This window comes from Podarcis liolepis (assembly GCF_965112155.1).
Source record: "Podarcis liolepis genome assembly, chromosome: 8".
NCBI lineage: Eukaryota > Metazoa > Chordata > Lepidosauria > Squamata > Lacertidae > Podarcis > Podarcis liolepis.
In genome coordinates, this window is record NC_139560.1 from 27,687,711 (window position 1) to 27,693,783 (window position 6,073).

Below are 6,073 nucleotides of genomic sequence, written 5' to 3' on the forward strand. Positions count from 1 at the left end.
GTCTAATTGTCATACCACCCTACCTAGTATTTGGAGTAAGTTGGGACAAAGTCCAAAAGGTGAAAAGGCTGCTTAGTGTGCTGTCAGAGAAAAATAAATATCCACTTGGAGACAGTGGTTACTCTAAGAAAGTGGAGGGGCTAGTGTGACTGGTTTGCTTGCTTCCCTCCTTTCTTGCAATGCAGGTTTTACCTGTGCCATCACAATTATATTCACACCACCCAGTAAGCTGAGTTGTCAGGAAGGATTACACTGTCTGAGCTGAACATGCCCCCCCCCAATTCTATGTAGTATCTAACTTGTGTCTTATTTGTGGTGTTTTATTGTGACTTGGAGGTTATGCAGCCAAGAGGAACTAGTGGCAGCTACAGTATGACATCACTGGCATGAATCCAAAATCCTCCATAAACACAAAATGGATATAAAATATGTTGTTGATGCAAATGGGATCTCTGACCAGAACCTTGTGTAGAGTAGAAATGAATTTGCTCTCCACCACAATAACATTACATTTTTACTGGAAACAGTATTAAAATAGTTACATATAAATGCTACAAAATACAAAGTAACACATTGCTCTTTAACAGCAGTCAATGTGGTCCGGTCTTTTTTTTAACAACTTTCCTCTCTCTGCTCCCAGAGAGAGATCCTATGCAAGCATTTTGCTTGTTCAGGATTGCTGAGCTGAGCTTCTACTGTTGTTGACAGCAATGGTTGACGGCCTGAAACCCTGAGTTCTCAGGTTTCATCTTCCTACTGAGAGAGAAATCTCTTCTTGGGTGTCCGGGATGAGTCATCTTGCCTTATTGGCTAGAAACAAACCCCTCTTGCCTAATGTATGGTGTGAATGTGGACCTCACCCAGCTAGGGGTGCTGTAAAAATTCCAGCAGGGTTTCAAGTGCTTGTCGGCAGAATTCAGGTGCTTTGAGTGGGACTTCCTGGCTTGATTCAGTTCATTCACCCTTGACTTTCTCTTAACCTAAAGCAGGGGAGGCTCTCTTTGGGGTTCTGGTTGGGCAGCAGTTCCACTGCGCTTTATTCGTGAGTGGAGATATGAAACCAGATTCTAACTACAACACCTCCCTGACTTTCAACAACTCCAGGGCATGTTTCAATATTCAGGGCCGTTTTGTTATCAGACTTGCAACTCAAGGAGAGGCCAACAGTGGGCAGTTCTTCAACTCCCCCTAATGATGTACAATCTCATCTCCTCCCAAGATTGCTGGCATACATGCATACACCTGAACCGTTACACAGACTTGGGTAGGGCAGTAGCAGAATGGTTGAGCATCTTCTCTGAATGCAGAAGTTCCTAGGCTCAATTCTTGGCAGAGCCAAGCAAGGCTGAGAGAGACCCCTGTCTGACATCCCAGAGGGCTGCTTGTGGACAATATTGAGCTAGATCGACCAGTGCTCTGAGTCTGACTCAATATAAGGCAGCTTCCTATGTTCCTGTGATGCGTTTCCTGAACATCCTTCTCCGAACAGCTCATGTTTGCAGGAGAACTGGTCTCTTGAAAACCTCCTTAACCCTTTCTTTTCCACCTTGCTCATTCCCTGCCCCCCAGTGCTACTCCTGTAGAAGTGGTGGTTTCAGGAATGAGAGCTTGTTCCACGTACTCCTTTTCTTACTGTCAAGAGCCTTCCATTTCCCCCACCTAAGTGATCTCAGCAGCTGCGGTAGCACTGCAGTGGAGTTGAGTATTTTCCATTCTGTCTCCTGTTGAAACATTTCAAATTGACAACTTGTTAAGCTGCTTCTGTGCTTGTTGAGAAACAATTCCTCTGTGTAAATTGGTTCACCCGATAGCACTCTTTCACTTTCTGTAGTCTAATGTAACAAGACCACAGGAAAGAGGCCTCTTCTGAAACAAGGAACATCTATCTAAGTAGCAGTTGTTCCATAGGAAATAGGAGAGAGCTAGTAAAAAACTCTGGCATTTATGGTGGGGTGGGGGGCAGAAGAAGTTTAGTATTTGATTCCGGATGTGTAAAGCAGATCACCTTGATAGATGAACATTTAGTAAATTGTCGAGAGTCCTTTCAGTGCAGCTGTTCTTTTTCTGTTGTGAAAGCATCCTCAGTGATTGGTGGGCAACAAGAGCACCTCACCTGAACAGAGAATTCCCATCATGACCAGGGAGATTAGGGCATGGGGGAAAACACACTGGTCTCCCCGCAATGTCCTGGTGCATGCCAGCCCTGCCCATCCCACCCCTGACCTTTGCACATTGAGCAGCAATGACTGCGTGGTGATTGGGAATGAATGCCTGAAATGAAGGCACCTTTCATCACATGTGGTGGTCGTGTAAAGTAATAAAAGCATTCTGTGAAAAGATATATAATGAAATGAAAAAATAAATGTTTAAAATAACTTTTATTTAAAAACCAGAAGCTTTTTTATTAGGCTTTGTAGGTATCGATATTCCAAAGGATCAGAAAAGACTTTTTATGTATGCAACAACAGCTGCGCGGATGTTACTAGCCCAGAGATGGAAAGAAGATAAAGTCCGTCCAGAGAGGAATGGCAAACCAAGCTGATGGACTATGCTGAAATGGCAAAACTGACCAGAAAGCTCAGGAACCAAGAAGACAAAAACTTTAAGAAAGAATGGGGGTGAAAAATCATAATTTATTTAGGAGACCACTGTAAGCAGATGAAAACATTAGCAGGGTTTTAATAACACTTGTAATGTAACAAGTACTATGGACAATATGGACAGATTTAAAATATGGATTATGAAATAATATGCAGTTGAAAATGTTGACCCAAGTAAGGGATGGATTCCTTTGGTATTGTTATAATTCTACACAGGTGCCCATGAGAAACCCATCAGCATTTTAGTGAGAATTCTTCTTATACATATGTTTGTATGCATTTTTTTTTGCCTAATACACATGTTTAGTGAACAATTTCCCCATATGTAATTAATTTTTGTATGTTATTTTCACTCATATATATGCATGTTAGGCATGCTTTAGGTGTGCTCTCCTGCGGTCTATTATTGTTTTTGCCTGTCTTCCACTTTAGAGAATTTCTAAAATTAACTTCACAATTTGGCACAGTGTGTCATACATGTCTTCCCTCCCCACTCAATAGGTTACTGTAGCATGCCATGGGCACAACTTTTGGTGCTGTGTTTTTATCAACACACATGGTAAAGTCCCAGGAAATGACATTTCAAAATTTCCCTTCGCATGGTGTTTTCATCCATGTGTATGCGCACTTCTGTAACCTGTAATCTGTAAGGATGAAAGAGAGAAAGATGTGAAGAGAAAACTGCAACAAACAGCACATTCTGATCCATGTTCGTACATCAGAACTGAAGCATGGAAAACCTGAGCACTGCAAACCTGAGTAATAATTTGGAATACCCAAATCTGGAGAGAACTTCAGATGGACATAATTTTATAAGCTTCCCTAGTCCTGAGCTGAGCTGCTTAGGGCGGTGTAGGTGAGGCCATAAATTCATAAATACAAATAAATATCTCCCATAATGTTATCATTATCACCAAAGGTCAACTGTATCTGCTGAACTATCTCCTGCAGTTATCTCAGCCAGCTCTTCAATGGAATGCCCTATTGCTTTGCTCCTCTTGTATTGATACAAGGTTGATGCAGTTTGATTCACCCTTTTGTATTATTCTTGCTAGTGTAGCAGTTTTCTATTGTGTTCTTCAGATTTTCTTTTTGCAGCCTCCTTGAAAGCCAGGCTTCAATAGATTGAAAAAGTCTTGGTTGAATTCCATGAGCAAAAGGTAACTGCAAAACCCTGCCCCCCCTCCCAAATACGTTCTTTCCCCCAGCTCTGATTTAATATTATTTTCATTACAATATTGATCCTATCCATTGTGTCATCTGTAACATTAACAAGGGCACCAAGCCTGGCCCGGTTTCTTGCCATCGTAAAATGCTGACTTTAACTGATGCTGTGCTGAAAGCCCCACGTTCTGCAAGCAGAAGATGCAAACTATACGATGAGGAATTTATGGACACTTCTTAGGATTTTCACATAGTTGGTGCATGGCATGTGTGTCCCACAATAAATGCACATTTGTTGTATGTGGTGTTTGCTCCAGACTGCACCATTTCCCAGGATGCTATTGTCACTGAGATATTGCTTTTATTACCCACAATTCCAAGTACAGTATTTCATAGTTTGGGAAGTGTGTGTGTGTCTACCACCCTGCATATTTTTAACCAACTTGTTCCTTTTGTGATTCTGGTGTGGATTGTGGTTGTTCAAGGGTTATAGATAGCGTACTGGATACTTCATCTGGTATCTTCTTTCTAAGCTGCTCAACTGTCTCCTGCTAAGGTCTAGTGTTTTAATTACATTTAAATGTATTATTTCTCCCTACTGCTGGGAAAAGCAGTGCTGTCGTGGTCACCTAGCTGGCAAAGACCAACTTGCCCTTACTTGCTCTTGCCACTTCATTGATGTGCCCTTTTTGAACCTCTTGTGAGCATGTTTGCTGGAGGCTGTGTACTCCTCCTCTCCTGCTGGGCTGGCCTGCATCTCTCTCTGTGTACTTCTTTTTATAGGACAAACTGCAACACAGTTATTCCTGCACTATAAGGTCCCATGGACTTCAATAAGATCAAACCTATCCATTCTTAGGGAAATCAGCCCTGAGTGCTCACTGGAAGGACAGATCATGAAGCTGAGGCTCCAATACTTTGGCCACCTCATGAGAAGAGAAGACTCCCTGGAAAAGACCCTGATGTTGGGAAAGACTGAGGGCACAAGGAGAAGAGGATGATAGAGGACGAGATGGTTGGACAGTGTTCTCGAAGCTATGAACATGAGTTTGACCAAACTGTGGGAGGCAGTGGAAGACAGGAGTGCCTGGTGTGCTCTGGTCCATGAGGTCACGAAGAGTCGGACACGACTAAACGACTAAACAACAACAAGGTCCAACATATTATGCCTCAGTCTGTACACATGTGATTCAGCAGATATGGGCACCAGATTGGGGCTTGGGGAAGTTGGTGCTCAAAAGGTGGCGCATAAGCCATATCCACACTTGGCATTCAAAGCACTATGATACCACTTTAGCAATGGCTTCTCCCCAAGAATTCTGGGAGCTTCAGTTTGTTAAGGGTGCTGAGAGCTGTTAGGAGACCACTGTTCCCCTCCCAGACAGCTACAATTCTCAAAGTGGTTTAAAAATAAATTCCTCTTTACAGGGAACTCTGTAGCTCTACAGCTCCCAGAATTTGTTTGGGGAAGCCATGACTGCTTAAACTGGTATCATAGTTCTTTTAATGTATAGTGTGAATGTGGCCACAGTCTGAACATGAGTTTTTTGAATAGTGGATTAGGCCAAGAATCGTTTAAAAAAAAAAAGTCACCGATTCTTCATCTGGTCATAATCTCAGTCAAGATGGTCTGTGACCACATTCAGACTCCATGGCTTCAACATTAGCCAAGTCCTCCCTGCTCAGTTTATGATCTGGCCTGATGAAGAGTTCTGGGGAGCTCAAACATTTACACACTATTTATTAGACTTGTTAGTCAGTTGTTACTCAGAGGTCTCCAAGCGACTTGCAACATATTTAAAAACATAAACATGAATATATTATACCATTAACATAATTCATCCGGAACACCTGCAATTCATTATATGTGTGTATGTGTTTGATCTTTTGTGATACTTTAGTTGGCCATAATATGGATTTTACTATTATTCTGATGGGTCAACAAGGCTGCCTTTACTTTTTTGTAATTTGGATAAATATTTGATCACTGGAAATCTTACTCAGATGCCTTCGAATGATGTATACATGGGGTGTTAGTGTGAGCTCAGAGCAGGAAGGGTGTGTTTAATTGTACATGTTGCCATTTACTATGCTTTAGGAAGCAGAGAACCCAATGTTCTGAACTCTGTTTTTGAATTATTGTGAGTTTTCCCCCTGCTGTTTGTAATGAAGCTCAAAATGAGGTTTTCAAAGACATGGGGTTTTCAAAGAAAAAATTAGAGTAAATTCAAATGATGAGAACACATATACACAAACACACTTTTGCTAACAACTGTTTCTGTGGTTGGAAGCTGCTATTTCCTAACAGT

General features: G+C 41.8%; 1 long non-coding RNA gene across 1 annotated transcript in view; it reads left to right on the plus strand.

Moving 5' to 3' along the window:
* Positions 1–5,758, plus strand: part of LOC310713451 — a 32,556-nt gene extending 26,798 nt beyond the window's left edge. Inside the window, exon 2 of the long non-coding RNA XR_014529261.1 lies at positions 4,548–5,758. This is a non-coding gene — a long non-coding RNA (uncharacterized lncRNA). The remainder of the gene's footprint in view (positions 1–4,547) is intronic.
* The last annotated feature ends 315 nt before the right edge of the window (positions 5,759–6,073 follow it).